At 55.2% G+C, this 15,078-nt stretch overlaps 1 protein-coding gene across 4 annotated transcripts in view; it reads right to left on the bottom strand.

Moving 5' to 3' along the window:
- Positions 1-10,613, bottom strand: part of PAK6 (p21 (RAC1) activated kinase 6) — a 39,625-nt gene extending 29,012 nt beyond the window's left edge. The window contains exons 1-2 of one of the 4 annotated variants that reach the window (XM_044925223.1): positions 10,088-10,613; positions 9,023-9,102 (exon numbers count right to left, since the gene is read on the bottom strand). The gene's annotated coding sequence lies outside the window, so the exon portion shown is untranslated. Of the gene's footprint in view, positions 1-7,217; positions 7,366-9,022; positions 9,271-9,903 lie in introns of those variants that run through there. The other 3 variants (XM_006073031.3, XM_044925222.1, XM_044925224.1) reach the window with 3 other exon arrangements.
- Positions 10,614-15,078: the final 4,465 nt, after the last annotated feature.

The following is a 15,078-nucleotide window of genomic DNA, read 5'->3' on the forward strand; positions in this document are numbered from 1 at the left end:
AGGGGGCCTCTTCTCCCGAGGAGCGCCCTTCTGCTCAACGCATTTTCTCTGGCCGCTCGGCTCCAGCGGCGGCCAGCCCTTTGCCTTCCGGTACTGGTCCCGGCCGCTGCCTACCGTGACCTATACATTTCCCTTCGGACCCTGGGCTGCCGCGTAGAGGCCTGACCTGGACTGTCCACCGAGCGCATCTCTGTAATTAACTCCCTGATTTGCATTGAAGACGCACGCCCGGGCGGCAGGGCGGCGTGTGCCCACCCGCACACCGTGGAGAGCGCAGCTGGAGCCCTGAAACCTGCCACCTTGGCCTGTCCTGTCCCATCGAGACAAGGTCCCACGACTGCCTTGGGGTAGCCCCCTTGTGTGGGCAGGAAAGCGGAAATTATAGAGATCCCAATGCCTTTGTCAGATCTTGCTCAGTTTTGAGAACCCTCTGGTCTCAGGATTATAGGGGACCTCTGTGGAAAGAAAGCTTCCGGGAGCCCTGGACCCCCACCCCACCCCAAGCCCCACCCCCGCCAAACAGAGGAGGAGATATGGTTCTAGAGCCAGTATCTCCTAGTTGTCCCCAGCAGTGCCCTGGCCGAGGGTTAGGATGGCTATCCCAAGTGACTCACTCTGGGCTGCCCTTTGCCCTGCCCTTGGATTGGAGGATGGTTTGTCCTGTGTTTATATGTGTGGGAGAGGGGCAGGGGCCATCTGTCTCTTCCCCAAACAAGGAAGTGAGAAGACTCCTGCTGTCCTTGGGTCCAGAGAGAGGGCTGTGTCCAACTGAGTATCCAGGGGATTCTAGCTTAGAAATTCAGTATATCTGGACCCCAGATGGCTGCCCCCCAAAGTAGTGGCAGGCACTGGGGACAATGCAGGGATTTTCATCACTTTGAGCACCTCAAACTTTATCATTGAGGTCACTGTTGCCATGTACAGTTTTGCTCACTGATTCTTTAGACATTGTGCAATTTATGGATAAAGGATTTGCATTTTAGGCTCAGTTGCTATGCGCAGTTTACTGTAGGCTCCCACCAAACAGAGCTGAGATGGCCAGTGGGAATTCATCACTCCAAACAGGCCTGCACCCTGTCTGACTGCATCACAAAGCCCCGATGTCCGTCCTTAGCCTCCCTGGGGAGGGCATGGTGATGCCAGGTGGACAGGCTGGCTATGGGAAGCTGGTTGTGCTGGGTGGGAGAAGGAGGGAGAGGGGAAAATGGTTGTTGAGGATTTGAAATGAAGCAGGAACCAAAGCTAGAATGAAATGCATTACACCATTGAACCTAGAATCAACACCCTAAATTATTTTTTTAATTGACACACATGAATTATTTTCTTTTAATTAAAATACCTTATATACCAAAACCACAGTTCCAAGCAGGACTTTTGAACTGTTAAGCTACACTAAAGTGTGAACATTATAGTATTATCAGAAATGAACTGGTATTTAATTTGGTTGGATCCAGGCTTGGGTATCCCAGAAAGGCTACAAGCCAAGTCCCATCCTTACCCCATAGGGAGAAAGTCTAGGGAAATTTGGGGGGCCTCTCATCTTTGAGATCTTTGGGGCCTTAAGAGAGACAGGACTCCTACTTAAGTAAGACTGACTGAGAAAGTAATGAATCCCCCATCTCTGGAGGTATTCAAGAAGCAGATAACTATCTGTCAGATGTGCTAGAGTAAAGGCTCCCATAGTGAATACCAGGCTAGACTAGGGGGCCTCTTGGGCCCATCATAGCTCCACATTTCTGCGCTTCCAGGTGGGGTACAGATGGGTCTGCTGCGGTGGGTTGGATGACCCTCTGCTTATCTGGATGGTTGGGAGGTGCAGAATGGATCCTGAGTGAGTAACTTCTGTGTGTGACTCTCTCCCCTTCCCCATCTTCCTCTCATCCACTCTCAACTCAGCCCTGCCCAGGAGGAGGAGGCAGAACAACAGTGCCGGAAGTGGCGGGGACAGTCTAGGGACAGCTTCTTCTCCAGCATCTACAAGCCTCTTTCTGGCCTATTGCCAGGTTGCCAGCCCAAGCACAGGGAGAGGGACCAGGCACACCCTCCTTTGAAGAGCCTTGGCAGCTGGCATAGGCCTTCTGGTCGAGGGAGTTGTCCATGTACTGCCATCCCACAGATTGGGCAGGAGTGCTGGACTAGGGCACTGAAAGCTGGCATTTCCCCATGGGCTGTGGTTCTCAGAGCCCTACCAGCTCTGGGGCACTGGTCAACCAGCCTGGTCTGGGAGGGTGTCAGGGAGGGCACATGGGCAGGGCAGGCACTCCCTGGCTCTCAGCCTGTGGCTGTCGGGGCCTGTTGAAACATCTGAGCTGAGAGCCCGGGTTAGGGCCAAGGAGGAGAGATACAGATCAACTTGTGGTTTGGAAACACAAACACATTATCTTTCCCCGGCACCTTTCTGCTCCGTGACTCGAAAAGCTTCCTCAGGGTCCTTTCTCTGGATGACTGCCCTTCTCTAATAATAGTAATAATAATGCCTACTGATTATTGAATGCTTCTGATGGACCAGGCCCCATGCTAAGCTATTTACACATATCATCACTCAAGTCTTCACAACAACCCTGAGACAGAAGGACTGTACTGTTGTTATTCTCATTTTATGGATGAGGAAACAGATGAGGCCCAGACTGGTTAAGCAGCCGGCTCAGGGTCTTGTAGTTACTGAGTGGTGGAGCCAGAATTTCAACCCAAGAGTATCTGTCCCTAGTCCATTCTTATAACTCAGTACTGCTCAGAGTTCCCTGGTTGCAGACTGTCAGATATGATTGACCATGCGGGGTCAGGTCCATGGCAGCAGTCGGATGGGGAGGCACTGGTAATTTGCCTCTTGGTACCGGCCCTGACTACCACGCAGGAAGGGTAAGTCATGTGACACAGAGAAGTGTGTGGGGTAATCTCTCCTCCATTTCTGGTGAGGGGATGAGGAACCCCACATGGCCCTGGGTACGAGGGGCAGAGAGGGCCTCAGTTTCTGCCATCTCTTACTGAGTCATGAGCCAGCACTCTGCTTGAAATCCCTGCATCAAGCCATCTGTCCTTCACAGACCCAGAATGTGCCAGGTACCCTCAGGCCACATGGGGAGGTGGGGCCTTGCACCTGCTTGCTACCTGGCTGGAGAAACCCCTTGAGGCCGGCCTCTAGGAGGAGTAGCAGCCCATTCACCCTGAGCCCCTAGTCTGAGGAGAGGAGGCATTCTTTGGAGAAGATCTCTTCCTCCCCTTCTCTTGTAGGCTGCCCACGCCTGTCCCTTCCTGCTCTTGGGGTGGCCTGGATCAGTCCCCTCACCCTGATAGAACTATCCATCTCTCTCCTGATGGACCTGGGAGGCAACCTCTGAGGGTTTGGGACAATGAATTGAGAAAGCTGAGGTTGCCAAACCCTTGGGGTCTTCAGGCAGGAGGGAGGTTGAATCTAGCCACAGAGACCATGAGTTCCTACAGGATCAGAGCCCTTCTGCCTTTCTAGACTTCCAGCTTGTCTCAGCATTAGTTTCTTGATGTGTATAAGAGGGGAGAGGGTTCCCTTCTTAGGGGGATTACCTGATGGCTCAGTGGGTAAAGAATATGCTTGCAATGCAGGAGATGCAGGAGACATGGGTTTGATCCCTAGGTTGGGAAGACCCCCTGAAGTAGGAAATGGCCACCCACTCCAGTATTCTTGCCTGGGAAATGCCATGGACAGAGAACTCTGGAGGCCTACAGTCCATAGGGGAGCAAAGAGTCTGACATAGCTGAGCAACTGAGCATGCATACATGTACCCTTCTTCCTTGGGAAGATGGTGGAATGATGAGGTCTAGAGCACTGGGGTACAGGGGCCCCAAAGGACCAGCACCCCCAAACAGGGTGAGAGTTCTTGGCTCTTGGCCCTCACAGCTGCTGAAGGGTCCAAGGAAAAAACACCCCTCCCACACATCATGTATGCACAAGCTGCCACTGGGAGCAATGGAGCCCAGTTTAGTGCACCACCAGGGCAGAATCCCAGGGTTCTTCCAGGAGACCTAGATACTAAATCGCTCCAAATCCCAGAGAGAGAACCCCAGCCCCATCTGGCAGCACCACCGGGGCCCAGTTAGGTTTGGGGAAAGTCCATAGGACTCCCCTGCCTGGTCACTGCCACTCTGCACCTCAGCTGAAGGAAATGACCACACCCTGCCTTTCCTCAAGCATGCATCTGTACTGGGCTTCCTTTGCCAACTAGAATACATAGGCCCGTCTTCTCTAAATGAAAGTTGACACTGAGGCTGAGCTTGCCTGAAAGTCCCAAAGGGACCTGGTGACCTGGACGAATCACCCAGATGCAGGGGCCAATGTCCACCCACCTCAAGGGGCTGGAGCAGGGTCAGGGTAGACTGCAGCACCCTTCCTGGGTACATGGGGGCATGAGCTACGCTGGAGCGGGTGGCACCAGAAAGAGCCACCTCTGTGCTAAGGACATTCATTTTAGAGACATGATGAATTCCTTTAATATCTTCTCACTATGATCACTTTGCAGCCCCTGCTCTTAATGGGCTCCAAAGTTCCATCCAAATGTCTGTTGTTGGCAGTTTAGTTCTCTAGCTGGCATTTTTGCTGGCAGAACTAATAGCTGGAAGCTTCCTGAATGGAAACCCTTCATTGTCATTTCCTCTCTCCCAGGAACCTCCAGCAGCTGCCCCCAGTCTAAGGTCAGGGCAGGGTTCTGATGGGCACCCATGTCGTGGAGCCAAGGGCCTGACTTTTAGGAAGGACAAGTGAGTTGGAGCAGCAGAAGGCTTGTGCTCCGAGTAGGTATGAACTCCGGCCAGATCCAGGGAAGGAAAGAGTGAGGAAGCATGATGTTGGCTGCCTAAGCCACATCTACAACCTTCTGGGGGACACCTTAGCTCTAAATGCACGAAGGTCACAGACTCTGGCCCATGTGGCCTCTTGGGAGCATTAACCATCTTGCTATAAAGCTTGTGGCACTCCACCTTCTGCATCCGCCTTGGGTCAGTGTGAGAACATGACTTGCCACTTGGCTGGGCTGGGCTATGCTTAGAGGGTGCTAGGATGGGGTGTGGGCAGACAGCTACCATCATCTGTTCTCAGGGTGTTTCATTCTTTAGTCTCCGGACCACACCTCAACCGCCCTGGGTGGGCCTGTGGGACCTTTATGTGAACACTGACATGAAGGGTCCTGCCTGGTGTGCACTGCCCTACGCACCTCTCCTCCCAGCGGTTCTTGCTAAGAGACAGCTCCATCTCCTGTCTGACCAACCTCTCCTCTACAGGAGGCCTGCATGCTTGTTAACTCCTGGCCTTGCATTCATGTCCCTGGGTCTGAGACCGCCACCTTTCCTGATCCCTGACATACCATCTCCCAGAAAAACCCACTATCGTGGGATATAAAAGCCAGCTTGGGCCTGGTGTCAGGGAGACAAATGACAGATGACAGGCTGCCTGCTCCTGGAATCTGACCTTTGATGGTGGACACTTAAATTCCTGCCCGGGGTCATGGCATATAACCGGGGAAAAGACCACCTGAGGCAGAGGATCTCCTGTGTGCCTCCCGGTCACAGAGTCAGCTCCAGAATCTCTTTCCTTCCTAGATGCTATCACCATTACCCTGTCCTTTGGCTTCAGACATTAACAGGCTTATGTTTAAAATAGAAAATGCTTCCTGGGACAAGTAGAGCTGAGTCTATCTATTTACAAATTAGCTGAATCTGTTTATCAGAGAGTGGCTTGGTCCAAGGAGGGGGTCAAGCCTGTCTCCTTGTGGGGAGCTGGCGAAAGAGCACGGGCTGAGCTGGGGCTCCAGGTCAAGTGAGAAGTAGGGGCTGGGGAAGGGCAGGGCCCAGCCCTGTTAAGGCAGGATGCACAGAGGAGCAAAGAAACCTGTCCGGCCTCCTACTGTGTCAGGCTGGCTGCCTCTCCCAACCATTGAGTTACCTGGCAGCTCTCATCTGGCCCTACTTGGGGGCACCTTTACCGATGCTCCTAATGGAAAGGCTGGGACTCCCAGGCCCGAAACTGACTCTGCTGCTAGTCAGTTTTGTGATCTCAGGACCCTGCTTTCCTTCTCTGGGTTCTGTTTCACTCTGTGAAATGATTAAGCCTACGTTACACAGTCTTGGGGCTTCCCTTTGGCTTGATGCTCTACAGCGATCCATCCAGGGTGGCCAGCTCCTATCTGGGGCAGCCCTTCCCTCCTCTGCACTCCTGCCCACTGGCCTGGGATTGTGCTCTGCATGCACAGCTGGTCCCTGTCTCCCTGCACCCTCTGGGTCTTCTTGCACAACACCCTAGGGAACCTCATTCGAAGCCGAAAGGAAATGGAGGTTGGAGGCGCCAGGCCAGGACTGAACCAGAGAACTAGTCCTCCCGGTTTTAAGGTTTTAACCCTGCCACAGCAGCAGCACTCAGGGGCGGGGTGGCGAGCAGGCAGTGGGGGCCTTGAGCAAGGTGACTGGTTCCTTGCTATTTGCCCTGCAGTAGGTGAGCGGGCTGGGCTCCTGCTGCATGGGATTCAGAGACCAGAATTGGGAACCAGCAGACCTGAGCTTCCTGGTCAGGCTTCTCTGAGCATGCGGAGCCCCTCCCCGTCCCCAGTCCTGGGCAGCCTGAGTGTGCAAGAGAACACAGCCTTGCCTCCCTCCCCTCTGCCCATTAGCCAGAGGCCTGAGGCCCCCCAAGTCTTGATGAACTTGGGAAAACCAGAGCCAAGTAGAAAGGTGTCAGCATCACTGACCAAGCACTTCAAGGGTGAAAGGTCACCACAGAGAGCCCATGGGTGTACAAAAAGCCATCATTGTCCCTCTGTAAAGTCTCTGCCCTGCCTGGTGAGTTGTGATGAGGTTTTATAGAAAATGCTGGCCAGCGTGAGTGTCCCTTTGCTGGGGTGGGTATGTTGCCATGGAATTGTAAGGGAACCTGTCCCCTGCCCCACCCCTTCCTGTGCTAACTACCCCCAGGGTATGAAAATCCATCCTGTTCAGCTTTCCTCTCCCCTGTCTGTTGAAGGGCTGTAAGCTCCCCAGGGCAAGGGTTCTGTCCTGCTCACTCTTCAGCACTCCCATCCCTCACCCTGTCCTGCCATCAGAGTTGGCTCCCCGCAGTCAGGCCATCTCTCCTCACTGCCTGCGAGCCAGGGAGCCAGCACAAGGGGCCAGTGGCCATCCTCCGGTGCCGCCTACAGCCCGCACCTCACCCAGAAAAGACAAGTCCCCTCCTTTATCCCACCCCTCACACCTCTCACCTTAGCTCCTCATGGGCCCTCGGACTGAGCTTGGAAAGGGCAGCTTCCAGGACCAGTGGGCCTGTTAATCCCAGACAGGAGGGCCAGCCCGCCTTGAGGAAGTCAGAGCTCTTCCGGATTCCGAAGCTTCCATTTTCCATGATCTAGTCCAACCTGTCGGCTAGTTCTTCTTTTAGGGACAGGCTGCAGAGGGCCCGTTATGAGGTTTGCTAGCATGCTTCGTACCGCCTGAGTCTCCTTCCCACTCAGGTGTGGGGGGCATCCAGCAGGAAGGACTCTGCTTCCGGCCACAGGTCAGCTTCCCCCAAGTCCTTCTGGCCTTCTGAACCCAGGACAGAGCGCACAGAGGACCTCTGGGGCCATTTGGGTGAGCAGTGTGGTCTCTCAGGGTCTGTGCCTCCTCCCTGTCCAGCCTCCCACCCGGCCCAGCCAGCTACCACCTTGCTGGCCTGCTGTTTGTCTGGTGCTCCCCAGCTGCTGCCTCTCTGCCCCTAGCCAGACACCAGCTGCTGCTCAGCTCTGCATACATAGGGCACTGCCAGGCGTGGAGTGGCCTTTTCCCAGGCAGTGGGAATACCCCTCAGCTGGTAATGCCACAGCTAGTAAAGACTCCCTTTTTCCTTGCCCTGGAACCAGGTATGGGGATTAAATGAGTGGGAGACACTTGTGTTCATCCTGACTCTGGTCCCTTGAGCTCCTCCAGGATAGGAGCATTCCTGGTCATTTTGGGGGATTCTGCGCAGAGTGGGTTTGCCCTGGCTGGAGGCCGCTGACCTGACTGCACCTCTCCCTGTGCCTGGCATGTTCCAGATTGCTCAGCTCACCAAGAATGTCTGTCCTTGGGGGACTGAAAGGTCCATGCAGCCCCCATCTTCCTCCCTTGTAGCCACTGCAGGGTGCACGGAGCTTCCCACCCAAATCAGGGGCTCCCAGGCCTGCTCCTGGGGCCAACTCCTCTTCACAAGGCACCCTGGTCACCAGGGCTCCCAGGTTTGTCACTCCTGAGCTGCAAAGAGGACCCCTTGCTTAGCCCAGAGGCCTTATTCTTGGCTAGGTGAGCTTCTGTGAAGCTGAGTCCCAGGCCCACCAGGCCTGGGGACCATGCAGTCCAGAGCTCATCCTCGACTTCAGAAACCTGGTTCCCACCAAAATCACTTAAGGAGAGACCCCAAGCAGGACCCTCCGACCTTGGTGTGTGATATCAGGGAAAAAGCAAACTACACCATATGAGCCTTGCTTCTTGCGGGGTGGGGTGGGGGTGGGATGTGGGGGGTCCCTAGTGCTTTATAAACTGGAGCTCAATGGGCCTGGTGTCCCTGAAGCTCTGACTAGGTCATTAACCCTGGGGCCTGCTCTCAGCCCAGCAGTCCCCTGAACTGGGCTGATGCCAAGTTTCAGAGTCAGAATCTGTGCCAAGTCAAGCTCGGCATGAGGGTGTGACTTGGATCCCAGGCCCCAGTGGATGCTCCATAAATATTTGTGGGATGAACACATGAGGGGAGTGTCCCAGAGGTGGTGGGGCCTCCCGGAGGGGCGTCCTGATGGCAGTGCGTGCACCACCCAGCAGGAAGGGGAGGTGAAGGCAGGAGCAGCGGAAACAAACATTTCTCTCTCTGGCTGGGGAGCCAGAGGCCAGCTTGGACAGGGTTGCTTCCAAATTCATCTTGGAAGGGGAGCAGATGGGGTGGGGTGTGGGCGTGGGGCTCCTGAGCCCAGAAGCCCACAACTGCCACTCCTGTTCCAGATGGTGGGCAACCTGAACACCTCGGCACCCCCACCCTGCCCGGGAGCCGCAGGGACCTTACCTGAGCTGTCCTTGGGCAGCTGGGCCCCGAGCTCCCCACTGCAGGCCTCCGCTTGTCTCTAGCTCAGGAAGCGGCACTCCCTTCAGGCAAAAAAAAAAAAGGAAAAGAAAAAGAAAACCTCAGTGCTTTTCTCACTCAGCTGCTTCTCCCGAAGGCTCCTGGTTGGTGTCGTCCTGCCTCTGTGGGCACACAGCCTCCTCCCTCCCGGCGGCTTACTCACCGGTGTGCTTGTGAGGCTGCCAGCTGTGTGGGGGAGGCGGGGGGCCCATGCCCCTCGGCCTGACACACACCGGAGCATGCCGCGTGGGGTTGAGGGCCCGAGGGGCTGGCCCTCTGGGTCCTGAGTATGGGGGACCAGAGCCCTGGGCAACATCTTCCCCAGGGATGTCCCCAAACTAGCTCGGTGGGAGACACGTGGGTGCCGACTGGCACTGCTGGAGAGGGACTGAATTCCTGTAGGAAGCTGAGTGCCCAGGGCTGCCAGAAGACGGGGCAGCCCAAGCGCTGTCCGGCACTCTGGGGGGTTGGTTTCCAACCTTGGACCACTCCCTACCCTGGCATCCCGTGTGTCTCTGTCCCGTGGACTCAGTGGGTCCTGGGCCCATCTGAGCTGGAACTGCGCCTCACCTGCTCAGGCTGGGTGCCTGGCATCCTTTTCAACAGCACCCATCTTGGGCAGGCCCAGTATCGGTCAGGGTGAATGGATGCTGGATCCCCCACCCCCAACTCTCACTGGCCCCCCCCCCGTGGTCTGCTCTCACACATTTGCTCCTTTCTCTCGCTTGCATGCGCGCGCGCTCTCTCTCTCTCTCTTTCACACACACACACACACACACACACACACACACACACGTGGGGCCACACCCAGCAGAGCCACCTACCTTCCCCAGGCCAGCCTAAGCCAATCCAGCCTTGATCTCCAAGTGCCACTCTGACCCTAGGAGCCACTCATTTATAGAAATATCTCGTAGGAGGTGTGTTCAAAGCCGGGCAGGAGGACTCCGGTCGGCTGGACCAGACTCCCCTTCTCTCCCGACACCTCCAGAGGATAGGCCGCCTCATCACCTTATCTGCTATTGCACTTTGCCGACTGACGTCTCTCCCCGGGCACCTCGGGCCCCCACAGCATCTTCCATATCCTTAGGGGGTGGCGGCAGGCTTGTGGCAGGTCCCATCTTCCGTGGAGCCCCAGGTAGGGAGGGGAGAGCTGGAAGGGGCGGGACCCAGGTGCAGCTCCAAGTTTCCAGCTCCCAAAATAATCAGATGCAAAAGGGAAGGAAGAAATCTCCAGGCCAGTGGGTGATTCAGTGCCCGTGGGCCGGCTTAGTCACCTGGATAGCTGCTCCTGGCTCCCAGCACCTCAGGCTGGGAGTGATGCCCTGCCCCCTGCAGCCGGCAGCAGCAGGCTGTCAAAGGGAGTGCGGCCACGGAGCCCCAGCTGGCCCAGGGCTCCAGGCAGGCGGGCTCCGGCTTCCTCCCCGGCCGCCTGTCCCTCCTCCACCGAGCACCCTGGCTCACTTTGGGATTTCTCCATTAAATCCTCAGGCAGCGACCTGCTCGTTTGGGGCGCCGAGCTGCTCCAACGTTGCTTGGCAATTTTGATATCGTCGGGGGTTGCCATGGGGAGGAGGGTGATGTCATTGACACAAAAAAACCCACTGAATTTACAAATCAGCTGGGGCTGGAGCTATTTATAAAAACACGTTTTTCCCTGCCTTCCTTTACTGAGGGGGAGGCGGGGGGAAGGGCTGACTGTGCTCTCAGAGCGAGCCTCCCCCCTGCAGCCCCGGACCTCCCGGGCTCCCCGCCCCCAGGGCTGCAAGACCTTGTTGCCGGGCCACAGCTGGCTGAGCCCCGCTTTTGGGGTCTCAGTTGGTTTTGCTGTGAAAAGTGAGAAAGCGGCACATAGAGGGTGCTGGGCAGCATGGGCATCAGCTTCAAGGCTTGGCAGGGACCCTTTGTTTCCCAGCCCCAGATCTGAAGTATTGGCCTTTGCAGGTGGGTGCTTGAGCTCCCCTGGGGCCAGGGAGAGCTCAGCCTTGCACAATGCCCTCCGGGTCCCCGAATCCACCCATCCCCTCACTGGTTCTTTACCTTCTCCCAGTGCCCAAGCCCAATCTCGGCCCCCTGCTCCTCTCTCCCATACTCGCCCACGGTCCTGTTGGAAAACCATCCGATCCATGGTTTTGACAATCAACCTGGAAATGCTCACTCCAGAGCCCAAGTCACAGCTGCCAACATGGGCACCACCTTCACCAGCCAGTTCCCACCCCAGTGCCCACTGCTGCTGACGGCCAGATGGAAATCCACCATTCCCCTCGATGCTTCCCCACCCCCGCCCCTTACATCCAAGGTGGCACTAGGCTGCTCATGTTATTTTTGAAAACTCCTTCATGAATTTTCTTCCATAAATAGTGTGGTGTTTGGTTAAAAGCCCAGGTTCCGAGCTTTCCATCCCGAGTTCACATCCCAGCTTTACTGTTCATCAGCTGAGTGAATTTTGGCATGTTATATAACCACGTGGACCTTGATTTCCTTGTCTGTAAAATGGGGATGATTTCACCTGCCTACAGGGTTGTGGGAAATAAGTGAACAAAGCTCCTGGCACAGGAACTGCTCATCCTGAGAGCTCAGAAAACATGAATGTTCTCAGCTTTCCGCTTCATGACTGTGCTGTTTGGGGCTCACTCTTATCCACCCACCAAACAGCGGCAGATTAATCTTTAGAACGATGACCTCAGTCACCTCCTGTGTGACGGTCTCAGGCTGCGCACATAGACATTTTGATTGAGCTGTGCAGTATGGGACCACGTGGCCTGTTTAGTCATAAAAACTCAATTAGGGTTTCTAATTACTAGTCATCTTGAGCAGAAAAGGGATTTTTTGGACAGCCATCAGGTAACTAGCTCCCAGCACTGATGAGAAATCTGGAGAATCAAGTCCGGGACAGAAGCCAGGCAGTACAGAGGTCTCTAGGCATCAGACCTGACTCGGCAGATTCCATGCCTCCCCCACCTGGATGGAAGGTGCTCCCACCACGTGCTCCACCTGGTGTGCCTCTGGTCTGGTGGAGCAGAGGGTAGCCTTGTCAAGGGTTCCCATTACCCACATGAGGCGGGAAAGAAGATTAGGGTGGAGGCGCTGAAGGAAATGGTATGTGCATGAGTGCTCAGCTACTCAGTTGTGTCCGACTCTCTGCGACCCCATGGACTGTAGCCCACCAGGCTCCTCTGGGATTCTCCAGGAAAGAATACTGGAGCGGGCTGGCATTTTCTCCTCCAGGGAGTCTTCCTGACCCAGGGATCAAACCCACATCTCCTGTGGCTCCTGTATTGGCAGGTGGATTCTTTACCACTGAGCTACCTGGGAAGCCCCAAAGGAAAGGGTGCTGGAGTTCTGAAACCAGTCAAGGGTCACCATGGGTCTTGGCCACTTTCGCTCATCCTTCCAAATTCCTGAGGGTGATAATCAGACATTGTTGATTCTGTCTTCAGGGACTTTGGGAAGCTGACGCCTGCACAGAGTAGAACTCATTCATTCCTCTACGTAATGTTGCATGGATTCTTTTTATTTTTTTTTTTTTGACAGGGATTCTTGATTTGGTGAGAATTGCTGCCAACTGAGACCCCTTTCCTCACAGGTTTTAGAAAAGGGGAAATCTGTCAGCCATTGGAAGAAACCCTTCAAAGGCTTGGCTGCCTCTTGTAGGGGGCAGCCAGACAGATGCCTGCATTCTTGGGCCATTGCTTGGGTGCTCTGCACCCTTCGTCACCCCAGCGGGTCACCTCTGCTGATCCCAGCAGGCTGAGCTCTCAAGGGCAGGAACCCCAGCATGGTGCCCGGCACACAGTAGATGCTCATACATACTTGGTTGAGTGAATGAAAGCATGAGGAGGTTCTGTGCTCTGCTACTGCTAAGTTGCTTCAGTCGTGTCCGACTCTGTGTGACTCCATAGACGGCAGCCCACCAAGGCTCCCCCATCCCTGGGATTCTCCAGGCAAGAACAATGGAGTGGGTTGCCATTTCCTTCTCCAATGCATGAAAGTGGAAAGTGGAAAGTGAAAGTGAAGTCGCTCAGTCGTGTCCAACTCTTAGCGATCCCATGGACTGCAGCCCACCAGGCTCCTCCATCCATGGGATTTTCCAGGCAAGAGTACTGGAGTGGGGTGCCATTGCCTTCTCTGTGCTCTGGCCCCCCAGTATACTTGGAACACAGTGAGTCATGGAGTTGCAGGGGACTCTAAAATGATCAGCCCCGCCCCGCCTTCCGCAGGTGAGGAAACGGCAGCCCCCAGAGATGAAGTGACTCAGCAAAGCCACACAGGAAATTAGAGGCAGTCAGGACTGGGACTCAGCCTTCCTCCTCACAGGCCGGTGATGCTCCCTTTGCTGCCCACGCAGGCCCGTTCTGCTGAAGCCCCAAGAGTGAGGTATCTGTCGTTTAGTCCAAGGCAGCAGCGGTGCTGTCACTGTGGGTTTTTCTGCCTTTTACTCTTGGCTCCCAGGGAGTGGCAGCGTGTGAATCGGCCTAGATGGTGTCCTTACAGCTAATTAATACAGTCTTTCACTTTTCTCAATTTTACTGTTGAAAATGGTGATGTTCTTAAAGCCTCAAAAGCAACTTGTCTGGTCGGCACCATTTTGGTGAGCCAGGTTCCACTGGATTGAAAGCTGACACCGAAATATCCCACCGAATGGCTTTAAACAAATCATCTGGGGATTGGTTTGGAAAAGCACTGTAATAGCGAAGTCCTCACATTTTCATAGACGAATGCTTCCAGGCTTTCCTTAAGAATAACGAGTTTCAGAAACAAAGTCTAGGGTTCTAACGTGTGGGAAAAATGCCCTTTTACTGCCAGCTTTTTCTAGATCTTTAGCTTCTTTCCTACACTTCCCGCCTCCTTTGTGCTGTGTGTATAGAGGGTGCTTCACGTAGGCCTTTCTGACGGCCGTGCGGGCCTGTCTCCACCTGCCTACACTCGTCAGCACCTCTTGCCAAAGGGCCAGGAAGGAGGAACAGATCTGCCTGCCCCCACTGCCGTCCCAAGCCGGGGCAGGCTCCGGAAAGGAAGGGCTGGGACTAACGAGCAGCTGTGTCATTGGAGGTCCGTGTCCTGCATTCCAGGGCTGGTGTTGCCTCAGAGGTGGCCCTCAGCCCACAGCCTCCAGGTCAGAGGTAGGGGCCCCACCTTCAAGAGATTTTCCCAAATGGCTTCCCACAGGGCAGGTGGGGTTCCCATAGCAGATGCCTCCAGAGCCCCCACTCACCCTCCAAGGTGCTGGTAGCAAAAGGGAGAAGGGCCAGCCAAGTCCTGGGGGTCCTGTGTGGAATGGAGCCTAAAAGGCCTTGTCATATAAGGGTGCTTGGGCCCCTTCTGTGCCTCTCCTCCCGCTCCGCCCTGTTTCCCTCCTGTGGGGGTGGAGTGGGGTGAGAAGCCCAGGGTAATGGGCACGCCCTGGTGGTGCAGCAAGATGTGTAGAGAATCCCTGACTGAGGGCTGTGAGTGTGACTGGTGGGACTCTCCACCGTGCTCCTGGAGTAGGAGTGCCTGCTGGGCTGCTGTTAGGGACTTTCTCTAGGAATGCTTCTTCAACAAAAGCAAATTGGAAAAACTCAATTTGACTCCAATAGGAATTACTATCCGGAGAAGGCAATGGCACCCCACTCTAGTACTCTTGCCTGGAAAATCCCATGGATGGAGGAGCCTGGTGGGCTGCAGTCCATGGGGTCGCGAAGAGTCGGACACAACTGAGCAACTTCACTTTCACTTTTCACTTTCATGCATTCAAAAAGGAAATGACAACCCACTCCATTGTTCTTGCCTGGAGAATCCCAGGGACGGGGGAGCCTGGTGGGCTGCCGTCTATGGGGTCGCACAGAGTCAGACATGACTGAAGCGACTTAGCAGCAGCAGCAGCAGCAGGAATTACTATCGCTGCTGGCTGACGGCCTTGCTGCCTGGCCACTCCCCTTCTGGTCTTGACAGAAGGCCCTGCACCGGCCCTCTGACTAGAGGTAAAGAAGGGATGATGAGGCCTTCCGGAAGCCCAGTTT

Source organism: Bubalus bubalis, chromosome 11 (genome assembly GCF_019923935.1).
Source record: "Bubalus bubalis isolate 160015118507 breed Murrah chromosome 11, NDDB_SH_1, whole genome shotgun sequence".
Taxonomy (NCBI): Eukaryota; Metazoa; Chordata; class Mammalia; order Artiodactyla; family Bovidae; genus Bubalus; species Bubalus bubalis.